This window comes from Epinephelus lanceolatus, chromosome 22 (assembly GCF_041903045.1).
Source record: "Epinephelus lanceolatus isolate andai-2023 chromosome 22, ASM4190304v1, whole genome shotgun sequence".
NCBI lineage: Eukaryota > Metazoa > Chordata > Actinopteri > Perciformes > Serranidae > Epinephelus > Epinephelus lanceolatus.
The window spans coordinates 26,139,597-26,156,185 of NC_135755.1; positions in this window are offsets into that span (position 1 = coordinate 26,139,597).

Genomic DNA, 16,589 nt, shown 5'->3' on the forward strand with positions numbered 1-16,589 from the left:
AAGGTCGCAAACACACGGTGTGATTCTCACAAAACGATGTTTAGCTAATTTCCACCAGTTATGCCTGTGTAGTTGTGCTCTAGTTTTAAACATTTGTACCCAAAGATAGGGGCAAGATAAAGAAAAATATAACAATAACCAGTTCATCCATACCAATATACTATATATCACAATACTGTATGTGTTTAGGCATGAAAAACCACCTCTTTATCTCATTTATGTCCATAATATTGGACTGCATGGGAAGTTGAGCTGTCAAGCTCAGCAGGCATTCTCCTAATAATAAAAAAAAACATACAAGATAAAATCACAGTTTTGATTGCTTTGAGCAGACAACAAAATCGCTGATGAGAGTTTACAATGTTAAAATAAAACCAATGATACCATCACAATGATCAATAATGCCCAGCCCTGTGATAGCATACCTCTGGCCAGACTGTGGCGTGCTGCTACCTCCTCCTCTTGAAGAATCACCTGCAAATAAGTAACAGCTCTCTGAAACATCGCCTCACTATAAGATGTGTAAAAGGTAGCTGGCATAGAGATGCATGTCACTTAATAACAGCTGTTGTGCAGGAGCTGCTAATAGCTATGTAGCAAATATGTTTGCCATTGCAAAAATGCAGTGCCAAAAAGCAGTGATCCATGATCAATCAACACAAATTTCGATACATGTAGACGAGGGCACAGACAAGAATCCACAGGGGTTAACTCTCTGTCCCACTTTGTGAGTTGGTATGTTCTCGCGGAAAATCAGTCCAGGGAGAGACAATTGGCACAGACAACACAACCATGAGTGCATATATTTTACAAAGCACACTAAACCTGCTACAGTAGCAAGAAGCAGTTAGAGTAGTTAGCTGAACATTTCTTAACCTTTCCTGCGTGGTGCCCCTCAGAGGTCACTCCAGCCACTTTGTCATGTCGGAAGGGTCTCCCTCGTTCTCTATCTGCTTACTCTGGACACGATACTAAAAAGCACATTTAAAGAGTGACGCTGGAGAGAAATCTCTGTCATGAGGAGTTTCCTGAAAAAACAGCAACCATGATATACTTCATATACAATAGAGATAACGGACATGTTAATGAACATACACACAGGCACACAAATACTGTAACATCAAACATCCAACCTGGATTCAGCAGAGACAGCAGGGAACGTTCTTTCAATGAAACTTTCTGGAAGGATAAAGTAGAGCACGAGTGCTGACCTGGTTTGGTGTATGAGATACACACACATACACACGCTCTGACACACATTCACACACACCAATTCTGGCTCACGGATCTTCAGTAGCTTTTGGGGGACATCAAGCTGAAAGTGGGCGCAAGGAAACAAATGGACGGAGTAATTAAAGGAGGAAAACTGACGGAGAGAATAAACAGCCACAAGGACGAGTGTTTCTATATGACTGGAGAACTGGAACAAAGATTTGCTTAAACAACTGTGGAAAGGAAGAAAATGTGAGATTAAAAGACAATTATTTTTACAGCTATTTATCATTATTCTCAGTCTCTTGACTTGTGGATAAAACTGTCTCCATTAATGTCCCTTAACAAAAAGAAGCACTAAAAAGCACTGACCACACTTCTGTGTTAATTTGATTGAGTTGCTTTCACTAATTTGCAGTCACTCAGATTGTTATTTGTATTTTCAGTCATATAGCCAGTTAGCCACTTAAATTTGAAATTACATTAAGTGAACTCTGATTCAAAATGAGGTTGCTTTTACATTTCTATCTAAATGTTTTGTCACCAAATGTGACAAAACAAGAAAATACAATTCAGTCTGTAATTTGCTACTTTTATATCATCTGCATACTTGAGTAGACATTATTTCAGGTTGTTTAAGTGATGTCTAAAATTCAATTGCCTTTGTAAGCTTCTGAAATTTCTCATGTTTTAGCTGGTTTTTTTTTTTTAAATTTTGTTTTTTATTTTTGTAAAACAGATGATGCTCTTGGCCTCCCCATGAGCTTTGATCGCAGAGCCTCCGGCTCTAAATTGTGTAGGGTGCTTGGACCCAGTTATACTTGCTTGCAAGTCTAGTTTGTTTATTTATTTATTTTGAACAGACAAGTATATTTCACTCATATGTGTTGTAACTTGATATTTATACTGTGTTTTATTATCTCGGAGTGTGTCAAAAGTGTGTCCTCAGCCGCTTCAGGTGTGCCAAGAGAACTTTGTGCCCATGATGTCTTATACAAACACACACTCATGCGCGCTTGCATGTTTAGTCACAGCAGTAAAGCAGCCATTATAACAGCTTATTTTAGACTAGAGTGACATTAATCCAATACCATAATATCCCCCATACATGCAGTCTGAACACAAAATGTGCACACACAGACACACACACACACACACACACACACTGAAAGCATGGAACTGTCCTGCTGTGTTGCCTTTATGTCCAGCGTTGCCAACTTTTTTGCTCAGGATTTCAGTTTATGCTGCATTCCTGTGTCAACACAAGCTGTCTTTATTCACACATAAACATCCGTCATGCCAAAGCAAGCAAAAAAAAAAAAAATTAAAAAAAAGCATCACAGACAGAATGCCTGAGCTAACACACATGCACATAGACGATAGCAGCTGGTACCGGTGGTCCACACAATGTGCAATTGCACATGATCTGTGCTGGTGGACTTCTACAGCACCAAACATTTACACAAGGTGACAAAAGGGTGGATTTACTCAGGAGCAAAAAATAATGGATGCCTATTAAGTGATCTTTATTTGCAAAATGCACAGGTGCAGCTCATGTGTTAATCCGCCCAGAATGTGTCTTGTACGCTGAGGTGTGTTTGGTTAAACCAGGCAAGCTGGGTTTTTGTCCACTAGGTGGCAGCAAAGCCTTATATATTGTTATAACGCAGAGATGTGTGGTACTGTTTATTGAGGGTAAACCAACAGTGAATCAAACAGGGTAGAAAACTGCTGCTGACCTGCTCTCTGTGGGTTAAAGGGAGACATATGTATTTTTCAACCTAGGCCCTATTTCCCCATATTTTATGTCTCTGTTACTGATGAAGGCAACACTTTTTGAAAATGATCCAGTTTTAAGTGTGAGGGATGCAGCCAGCAGCTGCAAAACAGGCTGCAGTGTAACCACTTGGGGGCATTTGTGCAGCACCACTTTACATCCGCTAAAAGTGCTTGCTTTTGGTACTGATGGGTTCACATTTTTAATGCAAGTGTCTGACAGCATTATGGAAAGGATCCCTACAGAGATAGACCTTTTTGTCGAAAATGCCATCGCTAAACCCACCAAACTTCATTTAAAAAAACTGTAATTTTATCATCATAAAACACACTTCAGCCGAACTTAACAAAATGAAAAAATAAAAGTCACAAAAAGTCTTGATTCATCTTTTTACTGTTCCAACAACCACCAACTCTGTCTTGGTTGAAATTAACCCTGAATTGACCCAGTTAGATGTGAAAATATGTTGGCTCTATACATGCTAAAAGTAGTGTTTATTTAAATGGAGTCTGGTGGGTTTGGCGATTGTGATTTTGGGGCTGTTTCTGATAAAACAAAAAGGATCTTACTCCTTAACATAAAGGTCTGTTTCTGTAGGAATCCTTTCCATAATGTTGTCACATACTTAGTACAACAATATGAGCCTGTCAGTGGCAAAAACAAGGACTTGTAGTGGACGTAAAGTGACGGTGCACAAGTGCCACTGCTGCTTCATCTTGCTCAAAACCAGATCAATTTCTAAAATTGTTTTCTCTATCAGTTAATTGGACAGGAAAACATTGGAAGATAAGGTCTAGGTTGAAAAATACCGAACTTTAGTCAGTGATGTCAAACCAGGTAATTTGTCTTTGGCAGCTGATAAAAAGCACCTGCTATGACGTCACTGATGGAGATCTGGGCGTAGGTGCAACAAACCTGAACGTTGAAACCTACAGAGAGCAGTGCAGTCCTATGTGACTGTGCATTTATCTTCACTGATCGTATTATTTTCCTGTAAGTGTGACTGAATATGTTGCAAAGCAATATCGCCCATATCCCTGCTTCGTGGCTGGACGTGTAGATGTTGCTAAGCAGCTTTCTGAACTTATAACCACTAGCAGTGGGAGCTTCAGTCACTGAAATAACAGCACTGTTAGATAAATTAGCATCACGTGACTGAGCCTCCATTTCCACTGCATAAGTCATTATCTGGCTGTGTCGCCCGATATAACACAAACCCCAAATAAGACGATAGAAGGGAAGGTGGTTTGGTTTGTGATCAACATTTTGTATTTCTAAAAGACCACTCTGAAATACACATCTGTACTCTTGCGCCCACATACAGTTTCTTTGTTTTGCGTGGGCACAAATCTCCACTCTTGCTTCCCACCTTTTAATCAACTTCACTTGACTATCTTATAAAATGCTCTATCAATTATGACCGATGTATTGTTGTCAATACTGTAACTGTTTCTCTTGTGGTCATGGGAGGAGTCGAGTAGTCATACCCAGTTTGTCAAACACTGTAAAAAACATGTTAAGAATTGGTTTGACTCGAGATCACATGAATTCCAGCTGCATTTTCCGTTTTGATTTTCACTTGGTAAGTCTAATGTGGATACGACAAACTATCAGGTAACAAATAGAAACTTGTGATCCATCGACTGTTTCACACACGGTTAATGTTATTTATACAGAGTAAAAATTGACCAAAAATAGACTTCAGGGTAATCTTTTGACCTCTGACCTCAGACATTTTAATGTGGATTTGTGTGCATTAACAAGTCTCCCTCAGAATAGAAGCAGCAGCTCAGTCTATTATTACACACTTGTGCTGCTCTTTTAATGACGAATAATAGCAGTTTTCCATTGTGCAAAAACTGAATTGTAGCTACACTGAGCCTTGTATCTGTGTGATAAATGTATCACCGCCCTTTGTTTTGCACTGGAATAATGAGCAGCTGTGTATTGTTGCCTATCTCTGATGCAACAACTTGACGACTGTATGTAAAATCTCCAATGCTGAGAATTACATTATTAGATATGACTGTAATGTGTCAGTAAGAACTCGTCTGAGTTTCAAGGGACAGATCACCCCCAAATTAAAAATACATAACTTTCTTCTTTACTTTAGTGCAATTTATCAATCTAGATTGTTTTGGTGTGAGTTGCAGAGTGTTAGATTTATCAGCCGTAGAGACGTCTGCCTTTTCTCTAATATAATGGAACTAGATGGTACTCGGCTTGTGGTGCTCAAAGTGCCAAAAAAATACATTTGAAAAACTCAACAGCAATGTCTCTTTCCAGAAATCATGACCCAATTACTGAATGTAATCCACAGAGCTTGTTATGAGCAGTTTCATGTAGGAACTATTTTCTTGTTACTAAACTACACCCACTTACTGTATCACTGTGCAGAAGGAAGTGTGCAGCTACTGCTAGCTCACCTAGCACCACTGAGCTAGCTAAAGTTACAGCTCAGCTAAGGAGGACACCATTAATGTTTACATCTCGCACTGTCATGTTACGAGCATTGTTGGTGGGTGTAGTTTGGTAGAAAGAAAGGGGTTCCTACATGAAACTGCTCACAACAGCATCTTTGGATTATCTTGAGTAACTGGGTCATGATTTCTGCAAAGAGACAATGCTGTTGAGTTTTTCAAATGTATTTTTTGCCACTTTGAGCACCTCAAGCTGAGTGCTATCTAGTTTTATTATGTTTCGAGAGAAGGCAGACGTCTCTACAGCCGATATTTCCAGCACTTAGCAACTCACACCAAAACAATTTAGACTTAAAAATAGCACTTTGAGTAAGAGGGAAAATATGTATGTTTGATTTGGGGTGAACTGTCCCTTTAAGGCAATGCATTAGTGTCAGTATAATTAGCCGACTGATATTCAGTGTCTGGGTCAAGGCAAATTTTAAGATCAGATTATACTCAGTGTCGATTTTTTAAAATGTGGTCACGATTAGAGTTAGAGATGCAGTAACTTAAGTAACACCTCGCTTAAATATGTGCTGTGTCACCTGATTGTTAGTTGAGTATCATCATTGGATAATAAAGCTACAAAAAGCTGTATTCATGTTAAAGCCTAGACTCTAAATGCGACATGGCTTGTCAATGCGGCACAAGCCCCAGCTCTCTCGGAGATGATCACGTCACATGGCATTCCAAGATGCTCATTTACTTTCCCGCTAAATATTTAATGCTGCTGGATTACCTGTGAGCTGTCAAACAAATGAACTGTTACCACAATGTAGTTGTTATGTACATGCAGCCTCTGTGGAGTTCAAACAATAATGTCACATACAATGCATTATTGTGTTACACAGTGATGTGTAAAGCCAGGAATGGGCTTTCTGTTCAAGCACCGTCAAGCAAAATGTCCTCAGTATTTAAGCTAATTAATATGTAACGATAATGAGATTGTCAATATCACACCAGATTGTAGCCGTTGTCACTGGCCTGTTTAAGATAATGTAATTATTTCATTTGAGTGGATGATGACAGTGAAGGTAATGGAGCTGGTGGCAATAACACTGTTAACTGATGCGGTCCTGGCGATGATGATGACAATTAATTATCATGGAAGATACAAATAAAGTCAATCTGCTTGGTATACCACGGGTTGGTCTTGTGGGATTTTTTTACCCAATGCTATCTTTACACTTTTAAAGATATTATTGGGTATATAATGAATGTACTGTTACAAAATGCTTACAGGAGATACATATTTTTTGTTTATCTGACCTCTCCAGCCCTTCTAATATTGTGGTTAACCATCTGATTTGCGATACCTTTGGTGCTTGCCGAAGCAGTTTATGTTTGCTTTTATTTTTTTAGAAAACAGGACATGTATAAAAGAGATTGAATACAAACCTAATTTGCTTTTTTAACCCTGAAATTTGCTCTAATGAGTAGCTGGAACATTTTCTCTAGATTAAAATAATGCAAGCCTACTGTTCGAGACATTGCAGATTTAAAGAGTATTACATGTATTCGGTCTTTCTGCTAATTTCAGGCTCCCTTAACCTCCTGAGACCCGAACTTTTGTTTGGTATGCATTTTTAATTTCTCCGAGCTATTTGGGATCAGTAGGACCCGATAAGTATAAAAAAATAAGCATTGTCAAGAACAATAAAGTTCTAAAGTCCTCAAACAAGACGATAATAAAGTCCTAATGTCTTTGAACGAGCACTTCCGAATTCAGTGTCTTAGCTTGTTGCTGTTGCTAAAATTGGTCAAATTTGTTGCCATATCAAACTACAAACACTATTAATCATAACTGAACACGTTTCAACCATAAGATTTGTTCAGGTTTTGGACCTTGTCCATTTTTGTGCCGTGATCGGCTGCAGACTGACATGGCAGAGATGGCTGCCATCTTGTTTTTACATGGATTACTGTATTGTGCTCTTACTACCACTAGATGGCACAAAAAGTGTCCACGAACGAGGACAACAGGTCTAAGTTATAAGTAGAATGAAGTTTAAGGTCAAGTAAACCCAAAATGTGATGACCTCATACAAGGACATGTTCTCAGGAAGTTAAAGGGCACTCCACTGATTTTACACATCAAAACCTGTACTCATCATGTGGAGTATTACGAGTACTACTAGGCCCATGAAATCAGTTATATAAAGTCTTCTTTGGCTCCCCAGTGATTGATAAAAATGACCCTAGTGATGTCACCTTGGCTTGGACGTGGAGACTTCAGTTTTTTAATCGAAAGCCTGTGTTACAAAGTGATGAAGAATATGGCCATTAAGTAGGCAGGCTTATTATTGCCCATGTCAGGAGTTTAAACATATCTGGTAGAGTTAAGTAACTGACAGTGAGCTTTAAACACTTTAAATTCTTAGAGGCAATTTCTGACATGAGTAAAATCTTAAAGTCTATAGTAGTGTAATTTACACCGATCAGCCATGACATTAAAACCACTCACAGATGAAGTGAGTAACAATGATCATCTTGTTATATGAAACACTGCTGGGAAACCTTGGGTCCTGCCATTTGCAAAGGCAATTGCCTTACTTCCTGTCAGTGGATGTAATGTTGTGGCTGATCATTGCATGTTTATCCATTGACTTTACAGCCAGCATTAACATCTTCGATTTAATTTGTCATTAAGCAACAACAAAGGACACTAGAGCTGCATCATGGGAAGTGTAGGATCCAGGATTTTTTGGAGCTTGACTTCATCTTGACTTGCATCATGGGAAGTGTAGGATCCAGGATTTTTTGGAGCTTGACTTCATCGTAGGGAGTCATTCAGTCAGTTTTGAGAATGAATCAGCATTATTAGGTGCTGCAGTTCAACCCAGCTCAAGTTCATCTGCCGTATAATAGATCATCTGAAAGGACGTCATATTTGTGCCTCTGATGAGCCTGGCCCAGAAGTGTGCCATCAGTGTGTCCTTGTGTTGGCAGTTTTTGGTGTCTCATATATTGTCAAGCATCAATCTAGGATTGGTCTGCTGCACATACAAAATTCATAAAGGTTATTACGATTCCTGCGCCATTCACAGGCTAAGCACGACAGGCTGTAATATATGTCGTTTATGTTTTCGTAATGACATGTCTGCCGTTTTGTTTTCCTCTCTTTGTCCTCTATATGTGTGTTTAGGGAGCTCTTCCATCATGTTAAACTGATTTGAGGTGAAGTTTGTCTCGTTACACAAGCTTCTCAGTATTTGTTTGTCCCCTTTATCATCTTCATAGCATTGCTCACACTACTCCCAACGGTAACTCAGGAGGGAGATGGAGTTCAAAGCACTATTCAGCTGCATTTAAAGGATCTGTTTACCCTTCGTACTGTATATCCGAGCTCCTCCTGTCATGTATCTGTCATCTGATTTGTATTCTATAGGTACAGACAACAAAGAGCCTCCAACAAAAGTGTATGTGAACTCAGTTAGGTAAGGAGTCAGGAGGTAAGTATTGTTTTACGACATTTTACTCTTCCCCATGGGACTGTCTACAAGATACACTTCACTGTTCATCCTTTTTTCCCCCCGTAGAAATAATCAAAACAATAAACCTGCTCATTTCCTGCTGCCATACTGTAAAGTGGGACTGTTGCAGGGGAACTGGGGTGCATCTAACCTCACAGTGCAGGCTAGCAGGTTAGACACCAGAGGGCAGCTGAGTGTTTGCATCACAGGACTTGCTACATTAGGTGACTTTGAAGCTCTCCTCCATTCAAAAATGTGTTACTTCACTTAAATGTTGGAGCTTCACTGTGCAGAATAATGTATGTGACATCAAGACCAATTAGAAAGCCAATCATGGACCAGTACGCAACTTGGAAACTTCCACATTACAAATACTGAGAATGGACTTTTCACTTAAAGGGACAGCTTACTTCAAAATCAAAAGTACATGTTTTTCCTCGTACCTGTAGTGCTATTTATCAGTATGGATTGTTTTGGTGTAAGCTGCCGAGTGTTGGAGGTATCGGCTGTATAGATGTCTGCCTTCTCTTTAATATAATGGAACTGGATGGCACTCGGCTCGTGGTACTGAAAGCGCCAAATAAGTACATTTGAAAAACTCACCAGCAGTGTCTCTTTTCAGAAATCATGATGCAGTTACTCAAGATAATCCACAGATCGTGTCGTGAGCAGCTTCATGGAGGAACTATTTTCTTTCTACCAAACTACACCAACTGTATCACTGCACCCAAGGAAGAAGAAGTGCATCTATTCATGGATGAGAGCCTCATGCTTGTGAAATTGCGAGTTGTAAACAGTGATGGCATCCTCCTTGGCTGAGTTGTGACTTTAGCTAACTCAGTGGTGCTAGGTGAGCTAGCAGTAGATGGACTCTTTGTTGTGTGTGGTGATACAGTAAGTGGGTGTAGTTTGGTAGAAAGAAAATAGTTCCCACATGAAACTGTTCACGACAAGGTTTGTGGATTATCTTGAGTAACCGGGTCTTTTGCCACTTTGAGCACCAAAAGCAGAGTGCCATCTAGTTCCATTATATTGAAGGAGGGTAGACCTCTCTACAGCCGATATCTCCAACGCTCGGCAACTCACACTAAAACAATCTAGACTGATAAATAGCACTACAGGTAAGAGGAAAAATATGTAGCTTTGATTTTAGGGTGAACTGTACCTTTAAGTAGAAAACATCTTGCATTAAGCAGTTAAAACATTTGAAATGAAACACATTTGGATATTCAGAGATTCTGGATCATTCAAAGAGGGAGAGGGAGTAGATGTGCTGTTAAAAAAGTCTAAGTTCAAATGACTATTTAATATCAGATGAATTAGGATTCAAAGCAGAGACTTTTATATGTCATAAAACATGCCTGGAGGATTCGTTTTATACTATAAAGCCCTTTAATTATGTTCTGGTAATAAAATAAATGTGTCATGAGATTTCCTGCTGCAGATAAATCCTAATTGGATTGATGTGTTTTCAGGCCACAGCTGGACCAGCAGCTCACTATACAGAATGTATGCCCTCTGAGTGCTGTTGGTACTAAAGTCGGCTATGCCTGTGACTTATCTGCAGTTAAATCATAATTGGTTGTATAAATAATGCTGTTATTCCAGGGTATGCGTAGCCTGGGTGCACCTCATTTAGTGTAGGTGCAGTCCTGTTCAAAGTAAATGCAGTAAAACCTGTCTTTTATATCAAGCTTTTCACTGTTTCATTCAAATTGTGCAAATAGATCCAACGTCAAGCCAACTATGAACTGAGGATAACAAATGGAAGCACATTATACAGCTGCTCTGGCAGGCTACCTGTCCAACAGTGACATGGCAGCTGCTAAAATAAGAATGAAGTCATTTATTTGATCAGAATATTACCGCAGCGGTCCCCCTGCATGTTCGGTTTCAACAGTGGCAGATCTGTCTCCCTACCATCCGACATGGCAGCAGCATAAACAACCTCCACTCTTTTCTCTGGCTGGGTTGGCACTGATATCAGGGTCTGTTTGCAGACGTCGGTTTCCCCCTCTTTTCACTGCTATCAGCTGCCGGTGTTGACAGTCTTTCCTGATGCTTGATGTTCCTCCACAGATCTGCCTTTGTTGTCTCTGTCTCGCTGAGCTCCTGGCTGCACCTGCGGCTGTTTGCCCATGCTTCTTCTCCTGGACTGAGAGGAACAGTGGGGGGATACACAGAGGAAACACATTTACTGTTGGAAACAGGTGGAGGTAAATACTTCTGGAGGGGACTGGATGTGAAAACATAGTGCTAGTGAGGAAAAGCCTGGTTTTTAGACACAATTCTACTGATCTAACCCTGTAAAACATGAAGTTACATTGTTGTTGCCATTTGAATAGTGATGCATTTCTAGTAGGGGAATGAGCAGTCTATCAATGAACTTTGCATGCTGCCCTTTTATTTTTACCAGCCTGGACCACTTGATGGCACAATAGTTCCACATCTTTAAACAACAAAAAAACTCCTGACACTCAGTTTAAATCAGACCTGAGACAAAAACAAAACCACCGGAGCTCCACATCAAGGCTACAGCTCTTGATTTCTCAGAAATACCCAAAAGACAAAACGGATTAGCAGACATTTGGAAAAGTTTATTTGAATAAAGCTAACTTATAATTGGTAAAATTAAGCCCCGTTTTACAGGCCTGGATCCATAACAGTACTCAGAAAATGAGGGGGAAAAATGTGTGTGTTCATATGTGTGTGTGAAAATCTCACCTAGAGTATCCTCTGTGAATAAAGTAATTTATAGAATTTGGCAGGCGGGGATCAGAATATATGTCTGAAATTTATAGCGCAGCGCCTGAGAGGGCTTTTAATGAAAATAGGAATTAATTGCACTAAATCTCTCAGCGGTGAATGTTAAGCAGAGCATTTAGAGTTTGGGGAATGTTCTTCAATTTCCAGAGGGGGACTTTCAACTTTGATGAGGAAAAAAAAAAGTAATTGACACATATGGGTCGTGGATTTAAAGCCATGTTAAAAAATACAGTCAAACCGACACACACTGACAACTCACATTTTTTTGCTACTTTCTTCGCTCTGAACTTTTATTCAAAATGCATTCAATGCATTAGGTAGCGGTAGAATTAGTGCGGAGTCACAGAACAGCAGTCAATTCTGGAAGGAGGAGAGAAACGAAGGGAGGCAATGGAGAGGAAAAAAGGGGTTGGATGGAGAAACACACACGCACAGACTGGCAGTAGCAGCCTGATGTGGAGTCTCTTGCTGAGTGGGGCTGAAGTCAGTGGAGCGAAGGATGAGGTGGAAGGAAGGAGGGAAGGACCGAGGAGCAAGGGAGTGAAAAAAAGTGAGGAATACATAACAAATCTGAAGTGGCATAACTGGACATGCTTTAGCTCGCCCTGAAATAACACACTGGTCTCTCCCTCCTTTTTAGCTCATCTGTCTGTTGCTTACTTTGCTCCTCTGGTTTGCTTACAAGGTTGTTTTTTTTCCTGAACCCCCTCCTCACTATCATCCCTGTCTTCCTCCTAAAGTTTCCTTTCCTACTTCTTCCCCTCTCCTTTCCTTTCCCACCTCATAAAAATTCATTCTTTCCTTTATTGTATCACTCCATCGAATAGAAGTTTATATGTATCCATGCAGGCATTCATGCATTTATTCTCATCCCCAAGCTTGGTAGTGGTACTACCCCCCAATTCTCTCCTCTCCCCCTCACTCCTCCTCTCTCTGTTCCTCCCGCAGGCCCCCCCGGTCTACCTCGCCTCTCTGTCTAATAATAGCCATAATGTGTTATGAGTATGCAGTCTGTCTCACTCGCAGCAGCTCTGCGCTCCCCTCCCTCCTTCTCTTTCTCTTTCTCTCTCTCTCCCCCCTTTTTCACTCCTGCAGCTGGTATGTTGTCTTTCTCACCTCCCCTCCATCTCCCACTTCCCTTTCTCACATTTCCTCTTCCCTTGTCTTTCCATATGATCTTTGCCGTCGTTGTGCTCCGTTGGTGTTTTCTCACCCCCTTTTTCATCATTTCCCCCGTTCCTTCACTCGCTCCTTCCTCTCGTTTACGTATGAAGCATGAACATGGTGTGAACATATGTCTTCCTCCTCACCCTTCCCACTCTTTGGCATCTTGTACCCCCTTTCACTCTTTCATCCCGACTCCTCTTCTTCTCCCCTGTGTTTGCTCTCCTGCTTGGCTGGCTCTTTTACCCATGCAAGTATGTGGTTCACGATTCCCCACCTAAACCTCTACCCCTTTCTTTTCTCTCTCTGTCGTTCGGTCTCCATCACACACACACCTCCCCTCCGACTCTGCACCCCCCCCCCCCCCTTTCTTTTGTGGTTTTCTGCAGGAGTGTGAACTATGCAGGCTGTCTGCCTCTTTCCCCCTCTCGTCCTCCCTCGTTCTGGCTGTCTTACTCTCAGAACTTTGCAAGCTGTCTCATTATATTTCTGCACATGTTGTATTTGTGTCCATGCATGTATCTGCTGATGTGTGCATTCTTTTTTTTTTTGGAAATGCATGTGTGCACATTTACCTTGCTAACTCACCTGTCTGGTTTTGTATTTCTGAAATCTTACCTTAATTGCACTGTTGAACACTGACGAACAAACACACAGTCAGTATGATTAAGTATTAAACCAAAGACCAGGGCAGAAATGTCTTCTTTTTCTTCCTCTTACCTATAATCAGCTACTCCAGAGCGCCACTTCCTCTTTTACACACACACACGCACACGCAGGTAGACACACAGATGAAAGCAAAGACATTTTCTGGTTAAATTCTCAGTGTTACCGTGTGAACCTCATTACCGCACCCAGATAGAATATGAAAGAACGGAGCAGACCGACAACAACAGGAAGAGAGGCTGGATGTCTTCCTTTTCACACAATTAGACAGGCATGCAGACAGACAGATGGGCTCCCAGACAGAAACAGACGTGCTGTGACAATCATGACAGACTTGAACCCCAAAATGAAAATAGACAGAGAGTTGAAGCCACCGCCTGTGATCCAGTCTCACATCTTTAAAAGTTATTTTGCTAACATCGTTTTTGTACTTCATCAGTGAACTTTGAGAATACGAAGCTGCTACTCGTCAATGGATGATGAAATTATGCTTCACTATTGATCTATTTCTTGATATAAGATGATATGTGTGAGACTATGCTTTTGGCAACATCACCTCCTGACATTTGGAGATGCAGGTCCAACACCAAATAGCAGACTATTTATTCAACTGAACACACTTGTACTCAAAATAGCCTTTGAAATGAGTCTAATTAGGGGTTGCCAAACCTGAGAGGCTGTTAAAATTGCTTGACAGACATATTAATCTTTAATTAACCCCCAATACGACCCTGTCTTACAATTTATGCTGATTATGGATCAGAACAATTGAGCTAACCTTGATTTAATGATTAAAAAATTTATAATCTCCCTTTAGTTGACTCTCATTAAAAAAAACACACCTGTAGCTCAGGATCTATTAATATCCTACCCCCAATTATGAAATTAGAACTAGAATTTTCAACAATCGACCAAAACATTAAAACCACTGACAGGTGAAGTGAATAACTTTGATTATTTTGTTCCAATGCTGCTTTTGTTCTGCTGGGAAACCTTTGGGCCTGCCATTCATGTGGATACCACCTGCCATGTTCCACCCACTCAAACACCGCTGCAGACCAAGTACCCCCCCTCACGGCAACAGTACTCCCCAATGGCAGGATAATGCACCATGCCACACTGCAAACATCGCTCTGGAACGGCCCAAGGAATATGACAAAGACCTCAAAGTGTCAACCTGGCCTCCAAATTCCCTAGATCCCACTCTGGATGAGCATCTGTGGCACGTGCCATTAACCAACCTCACAACCCACCAGACTAAATAGATCTGAAGCCAACGCACTGGTGCCAGACACCACAGGACACTCCCAGAGACCCCGTGTCCATGCCTCGACAGGTCAGAGCCAAGTCCAATCCAAGGAGGTTCCACCTTGGATTAGGGATACATCTGGGGTACCGGCACATCACAAGAATCCTTGAGCAGATTGGGACCTGGGAAATTTAGAGGCCAGTTCAACACCTTCTTTGTTCTAAAATATATATATATATAAAATATGCCAATAAATACCAACTTGTGAATTTTAAGGCTTTTATGTGAGGGGGTGCTAACAAGCGGCTAAATGAGACTACAGAACGCCATCACACCGAACATGGCTCGACAGCCTTGTTGTTATGGTGAACTTAAAAGTCATGTGACCATGGTGTTGTTTGTTTAGTTCGCTTTTTACTGTGGGCGATTGCATTTACACTTCAAAAATCAAAAATGTGGTGTTAAGATTTTCTTGCAAACAAAACAAGTATCACTACCACAGACATTATTTTGTGCTATGATCTTGACAACATAATGTTAGAAGGGTAGAAATTGTGTAAAATTTGAAAGTGAATTTCTCTAATCTTGTTAGAGATACAGAATTTGAAGATGTGAAGGGGCAAAGCCAGGCTGACCAGGGCCGTTAATGTCCAGGCTCTACAAATAGAGTGCTCCACGGATCACGTTTTTCTGTAGGCCGACGCAGAAGTTAGCATCACCCTTCTTCCCTCATCAGAAAGCCTATGGGATTTTATCATTGGATTTTGTCTCATTGCAGAAAATGAGCTCTGTGGCAAACAAATGTTTATGATAATCTTCATAAATGCACAACACTTTCATGATCTTGGAAGCCTAAATGCCATAAAAAAAACCTCGGAGCAATGAAGGGACAAACTTGTACCTTAGTGAGGAGGTGTGGTTGACCCTGTTGCTAGGCTTGCTTTTAACAGATGTGATTGGTTGTCAGAGACAGGCCCTTTTGTGACCCTGCAAGGTGTGGACACCCAGTGGAAATGAAATTAACTGCTGACTGTGAAAATGTTGTCATTGTTAGTGTGATCACTCTGCTGATGGAAGGTTGAGACAGACCCAAGTCATCACTGCTGCACTATTACTATTTTCCTGTTTTCCTATTATCTTAGTGTTAATAATATTGCGAGACGAGAGAGGCGTACACACCCTTAAATAGATCAACCACAAATATTATCCCTGCACCATCTAATCTGTAGCATTTCATTAAGTCACTGTCATCCAGCGTTTGGAGAATACTTCTCTGACCTGTTTGTGTTTCCACCATTTTGTCCTCTCATTAATTTTTTTCACCTTAGGACCTCTTTTAAGGGCTAAGACACTTTGTGGGTAACTTTTATCTATTATATTACCAACACATATCGAGCGCACCCTTTGAAACCAGGGAGTTGATTTAAATCACCCCACACACCTGTGCACTGTAATCACTAGTTAGCCCCCCCTGCAGGTGTTGCTGTAGCATTTTAGCTAACTTTAGTGTCGTAGAGAAGTTTAATAATATGTCTTAAAGACGAATTTGACTTCGATAAAGAATTTATATATATTTTTATCCAAATTTACGGCGCTGCTCCAGGAGTCTCGTGACCATGTTTGTGTCTCATGTTTTGGGGTGAGGCAGTGCCAATGGTGACGTCTATTTTTTTCTCCGCCGAGGAGCCATTGCTTCACTTCAGCCAAGGTAAGGGCTGCTAACATGTTAACATGTTATGTTAAGTGGTGTTTTAGCTGTGATTTGAGGGTGCTGCCTGTTTGAGAAATATGTCTCTTATATTTTCTCATATGGTGCAATT